This window comes from Protopterus annectens, chromosome 2.part1, assembly GCF_019279795.1.
Source record: "Protopterus annectens isolate FY-2018-M chromosome 2.part1, PAN1.0, whole genome shotgun sequence".
Lineage (NCBI taxonomy): Eukaryota > Metazoa > Chordata > Ceratodontiformes > Protopteridae > Protopterus > Protopterus annectens.
In genome coordinates this window covers 1,068,300,292-1,068,321,893 of record NC_056729.1, presented here as the reverse complement: position 1 = coordinate 1,068,321,893, position 21,602 = coordinate 1,068,300,292, and the positions used below count along the sequence as shown (strand labels likewise).

General features: G+C 44.1%; 1 protein-coding gene across 1 annotated transcript in view; it reads right to left on the bottom strand.

The window, feature by feature from the left end:
* The window catches only part of ANKRD66 (ankyrin repeat domain 66), a 459,862-nt gene that overhangs the window by 221,328 nt on the left and 216,932 nt on the right, over positions 1–21,602 (bottom strand). The window lies entirely within an intron of this gene.

The following is a 21,602-nucleotide window of genomic DNA, read 5'->3' as shown; positions in this document are numbered from 1 at the left end:
GTCAGAAGCATGTCCGATGACATGTTATAATTAAATTGCCTCCCAAAGTAATGAAAGGCAAAATCGTATCTCCGTTTAATAGTACGTTGATTAAATCTAGCACAAAACCGACAACTAGCTACATCGTGGTCAGGGACTAGACAAGGAATACAGTAAGAGTGAAAATCCTTATGAGGTATTTGCTTCCCACATGAAATACAATTATTAACTTTTTCTGACATCAGTCTGGAGCAAGAAAAAAGTTTCCCCAACGGGGTACTTAGCTTTGAAAAGAAGAATGTCTTTGATATGAAGCACCAAAAATAACAGGAGTCAGCCGACTGGCACTTGCGAACTGCTTCCACCGCACGGCAAGAAAGACTGGAGAACATGGCATCAGCTGGGAGCTTTGTACCCCTGGCGCACTGACGTCAGGGAGGGTGAGTACAAAGCCGACGCCGGACCCAGACTTTGGGATTCTGGCCGACCGAGAGCTGCCTGCCAGCAGGAAGAACCCTACAGTGATGACTGCAACAGTGAAACACGATGAACATCTAAAAAGCTGGCTAGTTGCAAGGGAAATTCTGAAGAACAGACTTTATGGCGCCAGGAATAGTTTAACCCCAGTTAAGTGGGGGGGGGGCTTAGGAGCTCACAAACAGTCCTGGACACAGCAAACCCGTATCTGACCTGCCACAAGAAAGGGGGGAAGCAAGCTTAGAATTTTTTTTTTCCAGTAAAGTGGAAATGGAGAAAGCTGGAACAGAAGTTAATTCAACATTAAGAATCTGAGTGGGTTGGCCTTCACAAATGTTCTCTATTAGATTGAGTGAACTAAAGACACTAGACTGGGAGGAATGTCACAGATCAAATATACAGTATGGGTGGGCAAAGGAGGGTAGGTGAGTGGAAAAAATGTCAGTTCATAGCTGTAGCCACTAAATGAAAGTTTTAAACAGATCAAGGAGCAGACCTGAGAATGCTTTTAACTGTAAACAGACAAAAATGCACAGAAAAGCTTGGCTAGAGCACTCACAAACAGAAAATACAACTCTCAGTATGAAAAAGCAGTTTACAGTTAAAAGTAATGTTAAAACAGTATAAAACAGTACATAAATGCAGTGAAACAATAAAAAAAGCTTTATAACAGTGAAAATATAGTAAATTAACTGTATAGCACAATTATAAGCGTTTTAGAAGTGCAGTCTAGTGAAATAAGTGCAAGAAATAACTTATCCTGCTCTTGGAATCTTAAGGAATTTCCACTTATGCAATGCAATCCAGAGCCTGACAATACAAGCAGAACCTTTATAAGACACAGGGTTTATATAGCAGTAAGAATGGAAGAGTTGGAAGATCAGATTACTACTCAGCCCCTGCTATTACCCAATCACTCGTACTACAGAAGGTCAGGAGGCCTTGTTACTCTCAATAATAATGAAGACAATCAGCAGAAAATGGCTGCCAGAAACACAGGAAACTCAAACAAAACTACCAGCCTAGACAACATGCCTCTATCAAGATTATGCCACCTGAGCAGAACACAGAAACCTCACTTTAAAAGCATAGAAAGAACACCCACAAAGAGAAAATACAAGCCTCAGTATGAAAAAGCAGTTTACAATTTAGTAATTTAAATTAAAAATGCAATTATAGTAATGCACACTATTACAGTTCCTAGCTGTAGCCACTAAATGAAAGTTTTAAACAGATCAAGGAGCAGACTCGAGAATGCTTTTAACTGTAAACAGACAAAAAAAACACCCACAAAGAGAAAATACAAGCCTCAGTATGAAAAAGCAGTTTACAATTTAGTAATTTAAATAAAAAATGCAATTATAGTAATGCACACTATTACAGTTCTTAGCTGTAGCCACTAAATGAAAGTTTTAAACATATCAAGGAGCAGACTTGAGAATGCTTTTAACTGTAAATAGACAAAAATGCACAGAAAAGCTTGGATAGAGCACTCACAAACAGAAAATACAACTCTCAGTATGAAAAAGCAGTTTACAGTTAAGTAATGTTAAAACAGTATAAAACAGTACATAAATGCAGTGAAACAATAAAAAAGCTTTATAACAGTGCAAAATATAGTAGATCAACTGTATAGCACAATTACAAGCGTTTCAGAAGTGCAGTTCAGTGAAATAAGTGTAAGAAATAACTTATCCTGCTCTTGGAATATTAAGGAATTTCCACTTATGCAATGCAATCCAGAGCCTGACAATACAAGGAAACTAACTATGCTAAATGCCTGAACACCTTATAATATGGGCTGTAGCAAATTTGCAAGAATATACCCACTCACCCCAGAAAAAAAAATTTTATTATTAAGATAGAAGTCTGATTCCATAGGGATATAAAATAAGCTAAAACGTTTAGATAACTCTACAATTCCTTTAATTCAGGCTAAATACTGACTACTATTGTTTAATGTGGTGGAGGGACAGGTTGAAGACAGTACTAGAAAACAGCCAGAGGTGATGAAGTAATATTATTGTCGCTATTTTTGCCCAAAAGGGTGAAGAATATCTGTTTCCTTCTAAACACTGATGAGCCATAAAGGCATGTGAAAAAAAAAAAAGAAAGTGTTAGAGAAATGTACGTATTATTTGGTGTACAATTTTGCACCTAAAGGGCTAAAAGTTAATACATTTATTCTGTGTAAAATGTGTAAATACTGGTGGTCTCTGTAAAAGCTGCTGACGCCTGAAAGTCTGGTTATTCCTGTAATGAAATGTTGAGAAAAGGGCCTTACACTAGCAATTGATAAATGTTGTGTGTCAAGAAGAGACAGTTGCAGGACCATTACTCAGAAACTGGGTTTGACAGGTTAAGCCCTGTGGTCAAACTGAATTTTGAGAAATGGTCTTGCAGGTCAGCAACTATCTGATAAACATCTGCTGTGAATGTGCAAAGAACTGTATAAAAACAGCAGGCTGCGCTATTGAAAATCAGACAAACCTTGTACCTACATGCTTTGTCTCCTTGCTGCAAGTAATAAAGAATGCCTTGCTTGAACCTTACGTGAATTGATCTTTGTATTTTCCTTTACAGATTGGTCCTTCGAGCCGGAGCCCTCTCTTCACCTCAGATCAGACGGCCAGGTGGTTGAAACCATACGGGGAAGAAACAAAATCGGTTCTTCTGCAATATAAAGACATCCGACTGAATTGTCATCAAAAGAGGCCAGTCACCTTCTGATCTGCGATTGAAGGACGGGTATCCGCGAATCAGTGGTCAATCACGTAGGCTCAGGTAAGGTGGGTTTACTTTTCCGTTTTGAAATGGTCAGGGATAGGAAAATGCATTAATCTCTGTTAGATTGTGTTTTCAGTCAGGGACAGAGAAAAACTGCAGTTCTGTCATAGACTAGGTGAACAGAATAGTAGGAAGTCAGACAGTCATTCTGGAGACTATAACAAAATCCGTGGTACACGTTAAAAATGAAGGTAGTAGGTGAAATTACTAAAGGTAACTACGTAGTGACAGAATGGGTAATTTTAATTGTTGCACGAAAACATCAAAAGACCCACCATTAACAGAAGATGGTAAATATATGCAGAAGCAGCACGCAGATAATGTTAAATATTTTACAAAATGGGTAACTGAGTATGATTTTGATGGAAAATTAGATAAATCCTCGCTTCTCAAACTGATAAAGCAATTAAAAGCAGATTCCAAGGGGCGAGTTAAAAAACAACGACAATTAGGAATTCCCCAGGTGCACAGGTGGCTGGAGGAAGCAAATCGTAGAGACCAAAAAGACAAGAACTCTAAAACAATGTTTTTAGACAAAGAAGACAATCACCTAGTACTAGCTTCGGCACCCCCTCCCCCACCGATATATAGGGCAAATAACTAGCATGAAGCACCTCCGCTATACCCTATGGTTTCAAAAGACGAAGATCCTGTAAGAATGAAGTTAGTAAAAGTTAGGGATCCCACAGGCACAAGGTCCAGAACAAAGGATATAGATAATGAAGATAAAAACCTTGAGGTTTGGCGGTTGTTCAATAATGCACAAGCTACAACTAGGGAGGAAGAAATGTGCCCACTTATAGAAGTACCTAATCCCAGGTTACCAATTATCACAGGTCAGGATAACCAGGACCCCACTCTATTAGTATATAGACCCTGGAGTCCCGAAGATATTCGGAAGGCCACTGAGGGTATTCCTTACCCTAGGGTCAACTTTCAAAAATTCTCAGAGGACCTGCAAGGTATGAGGCTAAGCTATAACCTAAATGGAGAAGAGATAGAAAAAGTGGTAAGACAAATTATAGGTCCAGACTGGCACATGGTCTGCAGTACTTGGAATCCTCGTGACGCCCAGCGGAGACCCCTTCCGCATGGCGATGGAGGATTAAATGCCCAGGTAACAGAGCTTACAAACTGAATTTCTAAAAAGTGGTGACCACGGGCAGACTGGACCTGCATTAACCAGAGTATCCAGCAAGAAGGCGAGTCAGCTGACCGCTATTTTGCTAGGCTCATAGAGTGCTTTAACAATCATTGCGAGATGCAAATCCCTGACAACCAAGCAGTAGACTCCCCCTATGAAAAACAGTTAAAAATGCCTTTCTGAAGGGGAGCAGTGCTCCTATTAGTAGTTTTATTACAAAACACATGGTAGATCACTGTTTAAGCAGATTGCAACCACTGCTTCAGTATGCAAGGCATGCCGAAAGACACTTTAATAGCAAAAAGAAAAAGAAAATGCAGGTATTTTCATTAGAAGACGGGGCTGAAGTATACGTGGTACAACCAGGAAAAAAGGGCAGAAATACAGAAGGTAGGCGGTCTGACCAACGGTCAGAAGATTTTGAGGGACATAAAAAGAGAGGAGAATGTTTTAAATGTGAGAAGAAAGGTCACTTGGCAAGGGATTGCAAAAGGAATAATGGGTCAAGGACGGATGAACAGGAAGGTGATGACTGACTATATGACAGTCAGGGAGCACAGGTAAAGGCTGTGGTACAAAGCAGGATAAACGGTAATGTAGAGGCAAGAATAGAGGAAGTACAGGACGGTGAAGGGGATGACAATGAAAATGAAAGTGATGAGGTATTAGACTTAGCGCTTCTGTGCTTGGAACTCTTTTTAGCAGATATCAAGCCAGAAGTCACCCTTTTGGTGGAAGGGAGAGAGGTTAGCATTTTGTGTGATTCTGGGGCTTCACAGACCCTGATACATCCCTCCGAATTACCAAAGTGTACGTGGTCTTCAGATTACATATTTGTTAAGGCTGCAAATGGGCAGCTATACCGGGAGCCTCTCTCACACAAAATTATAATCACAGATCCTGTAACAGGGTTGACGCAGAGAAGCAAAATTGTAGTGAATGCAAAATGCCCAGTAAATCTTCTAGGCCGAGACTTGATGCAGTTATTTGGCATAGCAGTGGTTCTGACTATACAAGGGATGCAAGCACAGCGACAGACCGACATCTGCGAAGTGCATGATGCCTGCGTAGTGCAGTCAAGAGGTGAGATGTTTTACTGGTACAGTCAGGACCTGGTTACTACCGGTCCAGGGACTGTAACCAAAGAATTAGTGGATTTGGCCATTAGAAAATTTCCCTCATTAGATATTAAACAGCCATTACTGCACTGCACCCTGTATTTTCGTGACATACCAGGGCCAGATGAAGACTACAGAGATAAACTGTTTAAATATTCCACAGCAAGGCTAGTGTTACTTGACATATACTGGGACACAATGGGAAATAGCGTAGCCAGCTGCTCTCTGCCTAAAGAAATAACAGCACTTTACAAATCTGACCTCCCACCACATGTAAGCCTCACCCAAGACAGAAACAAAAAATGGATAGAACTGGGCAGGAAGATTACTAAATGGGAAAAACAGACCAGGAAGGAACTCTTGGAGCAGGGAGTACAGGTACAAAAATTGAACTGGGTAACTCAAACTAAGCCAGCAGTACACCTGCATTTTCGCAAAAATACTTGACAAATACTCCTGTTAAAGGAGGAAGAGAATGCTCTGAAAGGTATTCCAGACAAACTGTGGTCCACAGGGAAATCAGATGTAGGCCTTATTTGCACGGCAGGACCAGTGGTGATTACACCAAAATCAACATTTAGACCTCAAAAACGTCAATACCTGCTGAGAAAAGATGCATAGGCAGGGATAAAGCCCATTATAGCTGCACTCCTTAAAGGAGGTGTGTTAATCGAATCTCCTGATTCACCATGTAACACACCTTTGTTCCCGGTTAAAAAGGCAAATGGGGAGTGGCGCATGGTTCAAGACCTGCAAGCTGTAAATGAGGCAGTAATACCTAGGGCACCTACGGTACCTGATCCACATACACTCTTAAATGTGTTAGAACCCCATCAGAAATATTTTTCTGTAGTTGATACTAGTAATGCATTTTTCTCAATTCCGATACATCCGGACAGTAGATTCTGGTTTGCATTTACGTATCAGGGTAAAAGATACACATAAACTCGACTACCGCAGGGTTATTGTGAGAGCCCCACGATATTCTCACAAGAGATGTCAAGTAACTTAGCAAGATTTAGCCCACCGAAAAATAGTCAGATCCTGCTTTATGTACATGATATCTTATTAGCAGCTCCCACTTTACAAGCTTGCAGAGAGGACACGCTAGCATTGCTACAATTTTTGGCTGCTGAGGGACACAAGGTGAAGAAGGAAAAATTGCAACTCTGGAAAAAAACAGGTCTGATATTTGGGCTATATAATTTTTGATGGAGGTAGAACCTTGGATGAGGACAGAAAAATAGCTATTTTGCAGGCTACAAAACCCATTACCAAAAAGGAAATGATGTCCTTTTTGGGTACGACTAACTTCTGCCAAAGTTGGATTCCAAACTATGCTTTGGAAGTGGCACCCTTGTCTGACCTCATATACAGAAAGCCTATGGCAGCACAGGACCTGATGATTTGGACACCGGAGGCGGATTTAGCCTTTTGTAATTTAAAACAGGTAATAGCGTCTTCTTTTGTCTTGGGGTTTCTAAATTATCACAAGCGCTTTTTTCAAACCGTAGACTGTAAGCAAGGCTACATGACATCAGTCCTGATGCAACAACATGGGGATAAGCAAAGTACAGTTTTGTACCTACCATAACTGTAGATGTCCGATAGGTATGCATCTGCAGTCATAACATATGGGTTGTCCTGCCTCAGGCAGCCCTTCGGTCGGCCAGATTCCAAAGTCTGGGTCTGGCCTCGGCTGATGTCGCACCTTCCCCGACGTCAGAGCGTCTGGGGTATAAAAGCATCAGCCGACGCCATTTTCCTCAGTTTTTCTTGCCTCAGATGCCAGGTGCCCTCTAGGAAGGCTAAATTTGGATAAATGCAATAGAATTCCAAACATTTGCAAAATTATATATATATATATATATATATATATATATATATATATACATGTATATACAAACAAATACACCATAATAGATTCCCCCAGCTAGCTAAAAGAGGGGTAAGCACCCTAGGAATACCACAGAGGGGTAGGAGGGAGGTAAACCTGACTGCAGATGATACCTATCGGACATCTACATTTATGGTAGGTACAAAACTGTACTATGTCCTTCAAGGATGCATCTGCAGTCATAACATATGGGTCGAATACCATAGCCAATCTGGGGAGGCGGTACTAAGAAAAGATGGTGTAGTTAAGATCCCTGCAGGACTGCAGTAGCAAAGCCTGCTCTGGATCTGGAGTATAAAGGTAGATTGTAATGTTTGGTAAATGTATGCACGGAGCTCCAAGTAGCAGCTTCTAAAATGTCCTTGGTAGCCACCCCTCGTAGGAAGGCTGTAGTGGTGGCCGTGGCCCTTGTGGAATGAGGCCTGATGTTTGCAGGAACTGACTTTCCATGAAAGGAGTAACAAAATCGAATGCAATTTCCTATCCATTTTGAAATTGTCTGTTTGGAAATTGCTTTTCCTTGCACCCCAGCAGCATGTGCTACAAATAGTTGGTCAGTTTTTCTGCTACTTTTAGTTCTGTCCAAGTAGTAGCGTAGTTGTCTGTGTATATCCAGGGTGTGCAGAAGTTTTCCCCTATTCTGTGGGTTTGGGAAGAACGTGAGGCAAGTGAATAGCTTGGTTCAAGGATACCCTAGATACCACCTTTGGCATAAAAGTAGGATTAGTTCTTAGTGTAACTCTGTCCTGATGGAAGATAAGAAATGGCTGTACTGCCGTTAATGCTTGTAACTCAGGTACTCTTCTTGCTGAAGTTATTGCCAGAAAGAATGCAGTTTTCCAAGACAGAAACTGAAGATCCGCTGTTGCTGCTGGTTCAAAGGAGGAAGTGTTAGTTTCTCCAAGACAAAGTTGAGATCCCAAGCAGGTAAAGGGGGTTTTCTTGGAGGTTTTATATTTTTGATCCCTCTCAGAAATTGCTTGAGGAGAGGGTGTGAGAAGATAGGTGGATCCACATTGTATCCTGCTGAAATTGCTGAGGCATGAATCTTAATGGAAGAATAGGAAAGGCCATTGTGGAACAGTTCTGCTAAGTATTCCAGAATATGTGTCATGTTTGCCACTGTCACATCTAAGCCTTTTGATGTGTTCCAAATGAAAAATATTTTCCATTTAGCTGAGTATGTCTTCCTTGTGGAAAGACGGCGAGCTTCCATGATAATGTCCTTCACTCTCTGTGATAAAACATTTTGTTTTGGATTTAAGGGATTTTCCAGGCAGTTAGCTGCAATGTTTTTAAGTTGGGATGCATGATCTTGAAATTGTTCTGCGTCAGAAGAAGAGGCCATAGGGGGAGAGGCCATGGTTTTGCCTGTGACATGCTCCTCAATAGTGGATACCAGTGTTGCCTTGGCCAGTCTGGAGCTATCAGAATCACTCTTGGCTGTTCCTCCCTGATCTTCAGTAGAACCTTGTACATTAAAGGGGAGGGGGGGAGGCATATACTTTTTGAGCTTTCCAGCCGGAAGAGAGAGTCCACCCTCCATGCTTGTGGGTGGTATGTCCTTGAGCAAAATGTCCTCAGTTGATGGTTGAGGGGGGAGGCGAACAGATCTATCTCCGGCGTTCCCCATGCCTTTGTTATGAGTTGGAAGATGTCTGGGTGTAACATCCATTCGTGTGCATCCATGGTAGTTCTGCTTAAGCTGTCCGCCAGTGCATTCTCTTTTCCTGGCACGAACTGGGACTGCAGTTGGATATTGAGTTTCAGGCATAGCTCCCATAGATTCATAGCCAGCCGGCATAAAGGGTAGGAGTGTGTGCCTCCCTGCTTGTTTATGTACCACATGACCGTGGTGTTGTCTGTCCTTATTAACAGGTGGCCTTGATGGAGGAAGGGTTTGAAAGCCTCGATTGCATGCATCACTGCCAGCATTTCCTTTTGGTTTATGTGCATGTGTAGCTGCCCTTGAGACCATAAGCCTTGGATACAGTTGCCCTCCATGTGTGCTCCCCATCCTCGGTCTGAAGCGTCCGTGGTGATGGTTTGTTTTAGTTTTGGCTTGTTGAAAGGCAACCCTCTGTTGGACTGGCAGGCCTGAGCCCACCACAGGAATTCCTTTTGAAGGCAAGGAATGATTAGTATCAAGGTTTCCAAACTGTGACTGTGTTGAGACCATACACTCCTTAGGTACCATTGTAATTTTCTCATATGCAGCCTGGCCTGTGGTATCAGAATTATGCAGGATGCCATGTAACCCAGGGCCTGCAGGATTGTCCTTGCAGTAAGCTGAGCTTGTCTTGTCAGATTCATGAAGTAATCCGGAAGTTGTTTTTGTTTTTCTTCTGTGAGAAAGGCCATTTGGGTGGTTGTGTCTAGATCCGCACTCCAGAAAGGTTATCCTTTGGGATGGAACCAGTCTTGATTTTTGGATGTTGACTGTGTATCCCAATGCCTGTAGTAGGTGGATGGCATAGGCCAAGTCTTTTATCAAATTTACCTTGTTGTCCGCTTGTATAAGGCAGTCGTCCAGATAAGGGTAGATTTGAATCCCTAAAGTCTGCAGTGTGCAATTACTGATGCCAGGCATTTCGTGAATACTCTGGGCACAGTAGATAAGCCAAAGGGCAATGCTGAGAATTGATAATGCTCTGATCCTGCAAGAAATCTGAGGTGTCTTCTGCAGTTTGGTCGAATAGGGACGTGCAGGTATGCCTCCTTGAGATCTAGAGTCACCAGCCAAGACTCCTTGCCCAACATGGGAAGAAGTTGCTGTAGGGTCAGCATCTTGAATTTTGACACAATGAGGTAAGTATTCAGTGCGGACAGGTCGAGAATAGGCCTCCAATGATTTTCTTTTCTTGGTACAAGGAATAGTCTGGAGTAAAATCCTTGGCCTTGCTCTGAAAGTGGTACCTTTTCTATAGCTTTCATTTGAAGCAAGTTGTTGATCTGCTTTAAAGCCTCTGCCCTCTGATTTGGTGGAAGGTTTGGCATTCCGTTTCTTTTTGGCAAAGTGTGGAAGTGGAACCTGTATCCTTTGTCTATTATTTGCAGTGTCCATGTGTCCCTTATAATATAATGTCAATTTTCCGAGAATAAAGCAAGCTTTCTGCCCAAGGGTGCTTCCGGTTGAGTCCTGGTGGACGGAATCAGAGTAAAGTCATTGAGCCTGTCCTGGTGTAGTAGTTGTTGTTGCACTACCTCTCTGGTTGGCAGGCTGCCACTGGCGGCCTCTGTAAGAGCCCCTAGATTGGCCTCTGGGGCATCTGTTCCTGCCTCTCTGGGCTCTGTCCGAGTCTGGAAAGGACCAATTCTTAGTAGGCCAGTTTCTGCTGAATCTCGGTGGTTGTACTTGTAGGAAATCCTTAACTTTGCACAGATTTTGCCTTTTCTTCATACTTTTTTAAGACCTCCTGAGCAGAGGAGCCAAATAAATTTTGTTTCTCCATTGGAGCATCCAGGAGTTTAGCTTTAACATGGTCTGGCAAAGATTGTTCCTTCAGCCAGGCATGCCTACGAATAACTGCCCCAGTCATAGCTGACCTAAATGAAGCCTCCAATGCATCATAACCACATTTTAAGAAATGATTACTAACCTGCTGTGAGTTGTGTACCAAATCCTGAAGGGATTTACGGTCAAGAGGCTCAGGAGAAGAAAGCTTCTTGTTCAGTTCATCTAACAAATACTCTTGGTACTGTATCATATGAAATTGACAATTTAGTGCCCTGACAGAAAGAGTTGCAGAAGTATATACCTTCTTTCCCCATCTCTCTAAAGCTCTAGACTCTCTTTCAGAAGGTAGAGGATTTTTGGCAGTGGCAGCCGCAACCTCTTTAGGGCCCAGAGTAATAGTTTCTGGGTCTGCAGAATTGGCTTTATACAGATGAAAATGAGAATCCAGGACCCTGTAGTATCTATCAGGTTTGGCAGGGGCTGGGGAGAGTATCAGGGCTGTACTGACATCATTGTACACATCATCAATTACATTCAAAACAGGAGGTATAGCTAAGGGCCTATGCTGAGGCAAATGTAAAAAGGTCCTTAATCTTTTTCTAGAATCAGAGAAATCCTGACCTTGCCATTGAAAATGCTCTCTCATGGAGTGTAAAGTCTCACCAAAGGAAAACTCTTCAGGAGGGCAGGCGAGGATAGATTCTTCTGCATCAGAATCCTCATAGGGTGAATAAGCCTCCTCCTGGTGGTCTGACAACTCAGAACCATCCGAGGACTCATCTGAAGAGTGTGGGTCAGAAGGCTCAGTCCTGGGCCTTTTGTCTGGTGGAAGGTGAGAGACCCTGTCCGGGTGAGGTTGTGAACCTCTAATTAAAGAAAGAAGGTCCTCTGCAAGGCTGAGGATCTGAGAACTAGAGGTAGGCCTCTGGGATGTAGTCTTGGGAGGCAAAGCTTTAGAAAGTTTAGCAGCTTTAGCCCTAGAAAAGGCCTTAATGGACATGGAAGCAGGGGGCCTATCTGCCCCACGTGCAGGAGTAGATATGTCCAAAGGTATGGTGTCGGACATATCCTGGGCACTGGTTTCGTGGTAGCTCGGTAGCCAACTCAGCCGGGGCCTCCCGGGCCGCGGTGGTCGGTTGAGTGGATTCGATGAAGGAATCTCTGAGGACTCGGTTTCGCCGAAACCGAGACACTCGCTTAGGCCTTACTGAGCTTTCAGCGAAACCGCGGGCCACGAGTGTCGGTCCTTGTCCTTTCGTTTTCACCAAATGTGATTCCCCGCCCGAGCTAAGAACCCCCTCGGCACCGACAGTGATGGCTCGAGGCGATGTCGAGCCGAACTCACCAGCGCCGAGCACCGAGAGGGGGAGAGGGGTCGGACAAGGGTCCGATGCCACTCACCCCTCGGAGTCGATGAGGGAAGTCCGGGCGCCGAGATTCTTCCAAGGAAGAAATCGAGCCGACGACACGGCGAAGACAATTGTATCGGCTCCGGCTATCACAGTCTCGGTTCCGACGCGACCCGGCTCCGAGCTCAAGAGAGTCAAGGAGGAATATATTGATGGACGGGGCAGGCATCGACTGATGAGTCGGGCTCTGAAGCATCTGGGCCAGTGCCTCGGACTTAAGAAGTCGACTCACTACCCTCTGAAGGTCATGATCCGACAGCCTTGATGACCTAGAGGTGAGATCTTTGGCCCGTTCAGACAGCAGGGGAGATCCTGGAGCCGATGAACGGAGCCAAGAGATGGTGACCTGGACCTCTTCCTAGTTGTCGGCTCCGAAGGTCTGGTCGGAGCCGACACGGAACTAATACCTCGGCTCCAGCCGGAGCGAGGAACCACAGAAACTGTGGACTGAGACTCATCGGCTCCAGCCGGAGCCGATGTAGGCAGAGGTTTAGAAACCTTAGGTCTCGGCTCAGTTCGGAGCCAAAGACCTAGATGCCTTAGAGGGCTTCCCAGTAGAAACAGAAAGGGAATCCTCTGGCTTGAGTAAGCCCTTAAGATCAATTTATTTTTCTTTCCTGCAGGACCCTGGGGCTGAAGCCATGGCACACAGCACAGGAGTCCTGCAGGTGCAAGGTCCCAGACAGTAGACACAAGAAGTGTGAGCGTCTGTCAGAGACATTTTCTGACAGCACGCATCACACTTCTTGAATCCGGAGACCTTTGCTTCCTTAGACATTTTAAAAGGTGTAATCAAACACACACACAAACACACTAATTACACCCTGTCAAGTTTAAATTATAATAAAACACTAACTAGGTTTTAAAATAAAAATAACACACACACTCCCTAGGGAAGAAAAGGCCAATAGGCCCAAGGGAAGAACCTAAAAGTTCTTGAGGAAAAACGGAATTTTTAGAAGGGGATAAAAATTTCTCTAAACTAAGGGAAATAAGTAAAAATATTAAAATTAAAGGGTTTAATAGACTAAATTACACAAGAAAAGTCACTTACCAAGAACCGTAGAAAACCAACCTCGATAGCTGTAGCGGCAAAGCGAGATCTGAGGTAACTCACGCCTAGCATTGTGGGATATATGGGAGCCTCGAGCCGGTGGAACCAACTCTCGAGCTTTTAGAGTGGCGAGTGGAGCCGAAGTCGGCTCCGAACCCATCCAGCAAGAATGAAGGCGAGATAGACAACTTAACATGTACAGTTTTGTACCTACCATAACTGTAGATGTCCGATAGGTATGCATCTGCAGTCATAACATATGGGTTGTCCTGCCTCAGGCAGCCCTTCGGCCAGATTCCAAAGTCTGGGTCTGGCCTCGCTGATGTCGCACCTTCCCGGCGTCAGAGCGTCTGGGGTATAAAAGCATCAGCCGACGCCATTTTCCTCAGTTTTTCTTGCCCCAGATGCCAGGTGCCCTCTAGGAAGGCTAAATTTGGATAAATGCAATAGAATTCCAAACATTTGCAAAATTATATATATATATATATATATATATATATATATATATATATACATGTATATACAAACAAATACACCATAATAGATTTCCCCAGCTAGCTAAAGAGGGTAAGCACCCTAGGAATACCACAGAGGGGTAGGAGGGAGGTAAACCTGACAGCAGATGCATACCTATCGGACATCTACATTTATGGTAGGTACAAAACTGTACTATGTCCTTCAAGGATGCATCTGCAGTCATAACATATGGGTAGAATACCATAGCCAATCTGGGGGAGGAGGTACTAAGAAAAAGATGGTGTAGTTAAGATCCCTGCAGGACTGCAGTAGCAAAGCCTGCTCTGGATCTGGAGTATAAAGGTAGATTGTAATGTTTGGTAAATGTATGCACGGAGCTCCAAGTAGCAGCTTCTAAAATGTCCTTGGTAGCCACCCTCGTAGGAAGGCTGTAGTGGTGGCCGTGGCCCTTGTGGAATGAGGCCTGATGTTTGCAGGAACTGACTTTCCATGAAAGGAGTAACAAAATCGAATGCAATTTCCTATCCATTTTGAAATTGTCTGTTTGGAAATTGCTTTTCCTTGCACCCCAGCAGCATGTGCTACAAATAGTTGGTCAGTTTTTCTGCTACTTTTAGTTCTGTCCAAGTAGTAGCGTAGTTGTCTGTGTATATCCAGGGTGTGCAGAAGTTTTTCCCCCCTATTCTGTGGGTTTGGGAAGAACGTAGGCAAGTGAATAGCTTGGTTCAAGGATACCCTAGATACCACCTTTGGCATAAAAGTAGGATTAGTTCTTAGTGTAACTCTGTCCTGATGGAAGATAAGAAATGGCTGTACTGCCGTTAATGCTTGTAACTCAGATACTCTTCTTGCTGAAGTTATTGCCAGAAAGAATGCAGTTTTCCAAGACAGAAACTGAAGATCCGCTGTTGCTGCTGGTTCAAAGGGAGGAAGTGTTAGTTTCTCCAAGACAAAGTTGAGATCCCAAGCAGGTAAAGGGGGTTTTCTTGGAGGTTTGATATTTTTGATCCCTCTCAGAAATTGCTTGAGGAGAGGGTGTGAGAAGATAGGTGGATCCACATTGTATCCTGCTGAAATTGCTGAGGCATGAATCTTAATGGAAGAATAGGAAAGGCCATTGTGGAACAGTTCTGCTAAGTATTCCAGAATATGTGTCATGTTTGCCACTGTCACATCTAAGCCTTTTGATGTGTTCCAAATGAAAAATATTTTCCATTTAGCTGAGTATGTCTTCCTTGTGGAAGGGCGGCGAGCTTCCATGATAATGTCCTTCACTCTCTGTGATAAAACATTTTGTTTTGGATTTAAGGGATTTTCCAGGCAGTTAGCTGCAATGTTTTTAAGTTGGGATGCATGATCTTGAAATTGTTCTGCGTCAGAAGAAGAGGCCATAGGGGGAGAGGCCATGGTTTTGCCTGTGACATGCTCCTCAATAGTGGATACCAGTGTTGCCTTGGCCAGTCTGGAGCTATCAGAATCACTCTTGGCTGTTCCTCCCTGATCTTCAGTAGAACCTTGTACATTAAAGGGAGAGGTGGGAAGGCATATACTTTTAGAGCTTTCCAGCTGAAAGAGAGAGAGTCCACCCTCCATGCTTGTGGGTGGTATGTCCTTGAGCAAAATGTCCTCAGTTGATGGTTGAGGGGGGAGGCGAACAGATCTATCTCCGGCGTTCCCCATGCCTTTGTTATGAGTTGGAAGATGTCTGGGTGTAACATCCATTCGTGTGCATCCATGGTAGTTCTGCTTAAGCTGTCCGCCAGTGCATTCTCTTTTCCTGGCATGAACTGGGACTGCAGTTGGATATTGAGTTTCAGGCATAGCTCCCATAGATTCATAGCCAGCCGGCATAAAGGGTAGGAGTGTGTGCCTCCCTGCTTGTTTATGTACCACATGACCGTGGTGTTGTCTGTCCTTATTAACAGGTGGCCTTGATGGAGGAAGGGTTTGAAAGCCTCGATTGCATGCATCACTGCCAGCATTTCCTTTTGGTTTATGTGCATGTGTAGCTGCCCTTGAGACCATAAGCCTTGGATACAGTTGCCCTCCATGTGTGCTCCCCATCCTCGGTCTGAAGCGTCCGTGGTGATGGTTTGTTTTGTTTTTGGCTTGTTGAAAGGCAACCCTCTGTTGGACTGGCAGGCCTGAGCCCACCACAGGAATTCCTTTTGAAGGCAAGGAATGATTAGTATCAAGGTTTCCAAACTGTGACTGTGTTGAGACCATACACTCCTTAGGTACCATTGTAATTTTCTCATATGCAGCCTGGCCTGTGGTATCAGAATTATGCAGGATGCCATGTAACCCAGGGCCTGCAGGATTGTCCTTGCAGTAAGCTGAGCTTGTCTTGTCAGATTCATGAAGTAATCCGGAAGTTGTTTTTGTTTTTCTTCTGTGAGAAAGGCCATTTGGGTGGTTGTGTCTAGATCCGCACCCAGAAAGGTTATCCTTTGGGATGGAACCAGTCTTGATTTTTGGATGTTGACTGTGTATCCCAATGCCTGTAGTAGGTGGATGGCATAGGCCAAGTCTTTTATCAAATTTACCTTGTTGTCCGCTTGTATAAGGCAGTCGTCCAGATAAGGGTAGATTTGAATCCCCTAAAGTCTGCAGTGTGCAATTACTGATGCCAGGCATTTCGTGAATACTCTGGGCACAGTAGATAAGCCAAAGGGCAATGCTGAGAATTGATAATGCTCTGATCCTGCAAGAAATCTGAGGTGTCTTCTGCAGTTTGGTCGAATAGGGACGTGCAGGTATGCCTCCTTGAGATCTAGAGTCACCAGCCAAGACTCCTTGCCCAACATGGGAAGAAGTTGCTGTAGGGTCAGCATCTTGAATTTTGACACAATGAGGTAAGTATTCAGTGCGGACAGGTCGAGAATAGGCCTCCAATGATTTTCTTTTCTTGGTACAAGGAATAGTCTGGAGTAAAATCCTTGGCCTTGCTCTGAAAGTGGTACCTTTTCTATAGCTTTCATTTGAAGCAAGTTGTTGATCTGCTTTAAAGCCTCTGCCCTCTGATTTGGTGGAAGGTTTGGCATTCCGTTTCTTTTTGGCAAAGTGTGGAAGTGGAACCTGTATCCTTTGTCTATTATTTGCAGTGTCCATGTGCCCCTTATAATATAATGCCAATTTTCCGAGAATAAAGCAAGCTTTCTGCCCAAGGGTGCTTCCGGTTGAGTCCTGGTGGGCGGAATCAGAGTAAAGTCATTGAGCCTGTCCTGGTGTAGTAGTTGTTGCTGCTGTTGCACTACCTCTCTGGTTGGCAGGCTGCCACTGGCAGCCTCTGTAAGAGCCCCTAGATTGGCCTCTGGGGCATCTGTTCCTGCCTCTCTGGGCTCTGTCCGAGTCTGGAAAGGACCAATTCTTAGTAGGCCAGTTTCTGCTGAATCTCGGTGGTTGTACTTGTAGGAAATCCTTAACTTTGCACAGATTTTGCCTTTTCTTCATACTTTTTAAGACCTCCTGAGCAGAGGAGCCAAATAAATTTTGTTTCTCCATTGGAGCATCCAGGAGTTTAGCTTTAACATGGTCTGGCAAAGATTGTTCCTTCAGCCAGGCATGCCTACGAATAACTGCCCCAGTCATAGCTGACCTAAATGAAGCCTCCAATGCATCATAACCACATTTTAAGAAATGATTACTAACCTGCTGTGAGTTGTGTACCAAATCCTGAAGGGATTTACGGTCAAGGGGCTCAGGAGAAGAAAGCTTCTTGTTCAGTTCATCTAACAAATACTCTTGGTACTGTATCATATGAAATTGACAATTTAGTGCCCTGACAGAAAGAGTTGCAGAAGTATATACCTTCTTTCCCCATCTCTCTAAAGCTCTAGACTCTCTTTCAGAAGGTAGAGGATTTTTGGCAGTGGCAGCCGCAACCTCTTTAGGGCCCAGAGTAATAGTTTCTGGGTCTGCAGAATTGGCTTTATACAGATGAAAATGAGAATCCAGGACCCTGTAGTATCTATCAGGTTTGGCAGGGGCTGGGGGGAGAGTATCAGGGGCTGTACTGACATCATTGTACACATCATCAATTACATTCAAAACAGGAGGTATAGCTAAGGGCCTATGCTGAGGCAAATGTAAAAAGGTCCTTAATCTTTTTCTAGAATCAGAGAAATCCTGACCTTGCCATTGAAAATGCTCTCTCATGGAGTGTAAAGTCTCACCAAAGGAAAACTCTTCAGGAGGGCAGGCCGAAGGGATAGATTCTTCTGCATCAGAATCCTCATAGGGTGAATAAGCCTCCTCCTGGTGGTCTGACAACTCAGAACCATCCGAGGACTCATCTGAAGAGTGTGGGTCAGAAGGCTCAGTCCTGGGCCTTTTGTCTGGTGGAAGGTGAGAGACCCTGTCCGGGTGAGGTTGTGAACCTCTAATTAAAGAAAGAAGGTCCTCTGCAAGGCTGAGGATCTGAGAACTAGAGGTAGGCCTCTGGGATGTAGTCTTGGGAGGCAAAGCTTTAGAAAGTTTAGCAGCTTTAGCCCTAGAAAAGGCCTTAATGGACATGGAAGCAGGGGGCCTATCTGCCCCACGTGCAGGAGTAGATATGTCCAAAGGTATGGTGTCGGACATATCCTGGGCACTGGTTTCGGTAGGTAGCTCGGTAGCCAACTCAGCCGGGGCCTCCCGGGCCGCGGTGGTCGGTTGAGTGGATTCGGATGAAGGAATCTCTGAGGACTCGGTTTCGGCCGAAACCGAGACACTCGCGGTAGGCCTTACTGAGCTTTCAGCCGAAACCGCGGGCCACGAGTGTCGGTCCTTGTCCTTTCGTTTTTTCACCAAATGTGATGTCGGAGTCTCCGACGGCATTTTGTATGCAAAACTAGCCCCAAAAAATTCCTCTGCAAACTCCGACCGACGTCTAAGAGTTCGTCGGTTGAAGGAAGCACAGACAGAACAGGACGATACGTCGTGGTCTGGGCCTAAGCAAGGAAGGCAGTAGGAATGGAAATCCTTATGAGGTATTTGTTTCCCACAAGTTAAACAATTATTTACTTTATCTGACATCGGCTGAGGCAAGAAAGAGTCCCCAACGGGGTACTTAGCTTTTTCGAAGTTTTCGGTAGCTGAAATCACTGGATCTGACCGACCGGCACTTGCGAACAGCTTTTGCTTCGGGCACCGCGCGGCAAGAAAGACTGAGGAAAATGGCATCGGCTGATGCTATTATACCCCAGACGCTCTGACGTCGGGGAAGGTGCGACATCAGCTGAGGCCAGACCCAGACTTTGGAATCCGGCCGACCGAAGGGCTGCCTGAGGCAGGACAACCCATATGTTATGACTGCAGATGCATCCTTGAAGGACATCGTCCCATTGCTTACTATTCATCACAGTTGGACCCGGTGGCACAGTCCTTACCCCATTGTGTTCAAGCGGTTGTTGCAGCTGCTATGGCAGTGTAGGCTTCGGCCTCAGTGGTTTTGTTTCATTCACTCGCCCTTAGGGTCCCTCATGCAGTAGCAATTATTTTGTTACAAGAAAAGGTAGCATACCTTTCCCCGGCTAGACATCTCTCCTGCATGACTGTTTTGCTGAGCCAGCCTCACATGACAATCAAATGGTGCACAACCCTGAATCCATCAACTCTACTCCCTACCCCTGTAGATGGTACTCCACATCACTGCCTACAGGAGTTCGAGCAGACGACATTACCTAGAAAAGACCTCACAGACATACCTTTAATAGATGTTGATCTAACATATTATGTAGATGGCTCATGCAAAATGAACCCAGCGGGACAGAACCTAGTGGGCTATGCTGTAGTATCCGACACAGAGGTTATCGAGGCAAAACCCTTACCACGACATTTGTCCGCACAGGCGGCAGAATAGATCGCACTCACTCATGCATGTATTTCAGCTAAAGGTAAGCGTGCAAATGTTTTTACTGACAGTCAATATGCCTTTTCCACGGTGCAAGTGTTTGCACAGCAATGGAAAAACCGAGGTATGATTACATCAACTAGTAAACCCATAAATCATGCACAGCTCATATTAGATCTTTTAAAATCCATTCAATTGCCCCAGTGTTTGGCTATCTGCAAATGTGCAGCTCACACAAAACAGCAGGATGTTATTTCAAAAGGTAATGCAAGAGCTGACACTGCTGCAAAGCAAGCAGCCGCAGAAGCTTGTCTACACCTTGTGGAAGATTTAGAACCCTCTGAAAGTCTAAATTTGGACATGCTACAAACAATGCAATCATTGACTATGCAGGTAGAAAAAAGGCGTTGGTTAAAGAGGGGGGGGGTCGTCTTCAGAGACGGTTTGTACATTTCAAAAGAAGGGAAACCAATATTACCCTCTAATCTTTTTCGTTATGCAGCATTATTGAGCCATGGACAGTGCCATGTCTCAACAGGGGGAATGGTACAGATAGTGAACCAGGTGTTCACTGCATATGGATTTTCAAACTACTCTAAAAAATTTTGTTTAGCATGTTACATTTGCAATCAATATCATGCACAAGGAGCAGTACGGCCCAGTCAAGGGAGTTTCCCCACACCTCCATACCTGTTTCATACCATTTGCATGGATTTTATAGAGTTAAATAAATGTGAAAATAAAAAGTACTGCCTTGTCATTATAGATTTGTTCTCGAGGTGGGTGGAAGCTTTTCCAACCAGGAACCCGGATGCAGCTACAGTAGCAAAGGTTCTTGTGAAAGAAATTATTCCTAGGTTTGGCATTCTGGAGAGAATATATAGTGACAACAGAACACACTTTGTAAACCAAACTATACAACAGCTAAGTAAGTTTTTTGGAATTTCTCTAAAAAATCATTGTGCTTATCATCTTCAGTCTGCAGGGTTGGTCAAAAGACATAATGGTATACTTAAAAGTAAACTGAGGAAACTAATGGCTGAAACTGGGAAAACCTGGCTGTACTGTTTACCCCTGGCACTGTTGAACATGAGAACAGTTCCCTCAGCAAAAGGGCTGACCTCATATGAGAAACTGTATGGGAGGGCGTATTATACACCCCTATGGAAACCTCTCATGCCTTCAGACCAGGAAGCTGATCTTACATTAGCTGAATATATGAAGAAATTGTTAAATTCTAAACATCTGTTGCAGTCTAATTCTGTTTCAGGTTCAGAGCAGACTAAGATGCTGGAAGTGACAGTGACGCCAGGAGACTGGGTGTAGATCAAAATCATAAAGAGGAAGAATTGGGCATCACCAAAGTGGGAAGGCCCCTACCAGGTGCTTCTCTTGACACCCACTGCAGTTAAGATTGCAGAACGAGCTTCATGGGTAGATCTCACAAACTGCAAGTTAGTGAAGAATTCGAATTGGGTAAAGATATTACCTCTCCATCGGGACCCTAAGCACAAAAGTCTGACTACAAAGGGGGGGTCAGATCAATAGGAACTGATCCGTCTCAAACCAAGTGAAGCAATCATCGGTGCTAAAGGTCCTATAGGGAAGAGAATAAGATCAAGAAAACCCCAAACGTAAAAATGATTGCACCAAAGAGGAAAATTGTAGTGGTCATTGTTTGCCTGCTATGGCCATTTCTCTTCTCCGCCACATTTACTGAACCATGCAAGCATGCGGCATGGCATCTGGCCTTCAACACATATCAGGCTATCAAGTACGCATATGCGGATACTTTTAATATTTCAAACTGTTGGATCTGTGCAGCTATACCGACTGCACATGGAGGATTACCTTTAATGGCGTCTCCATTAAATGTTACCGAGACATGGACAAGCTTGTTGAACAACACGGCTAATATCATGTCTGCAAATGTGGTCGCCTTACAGTTGTCCCTCCACCAAGATGGAACT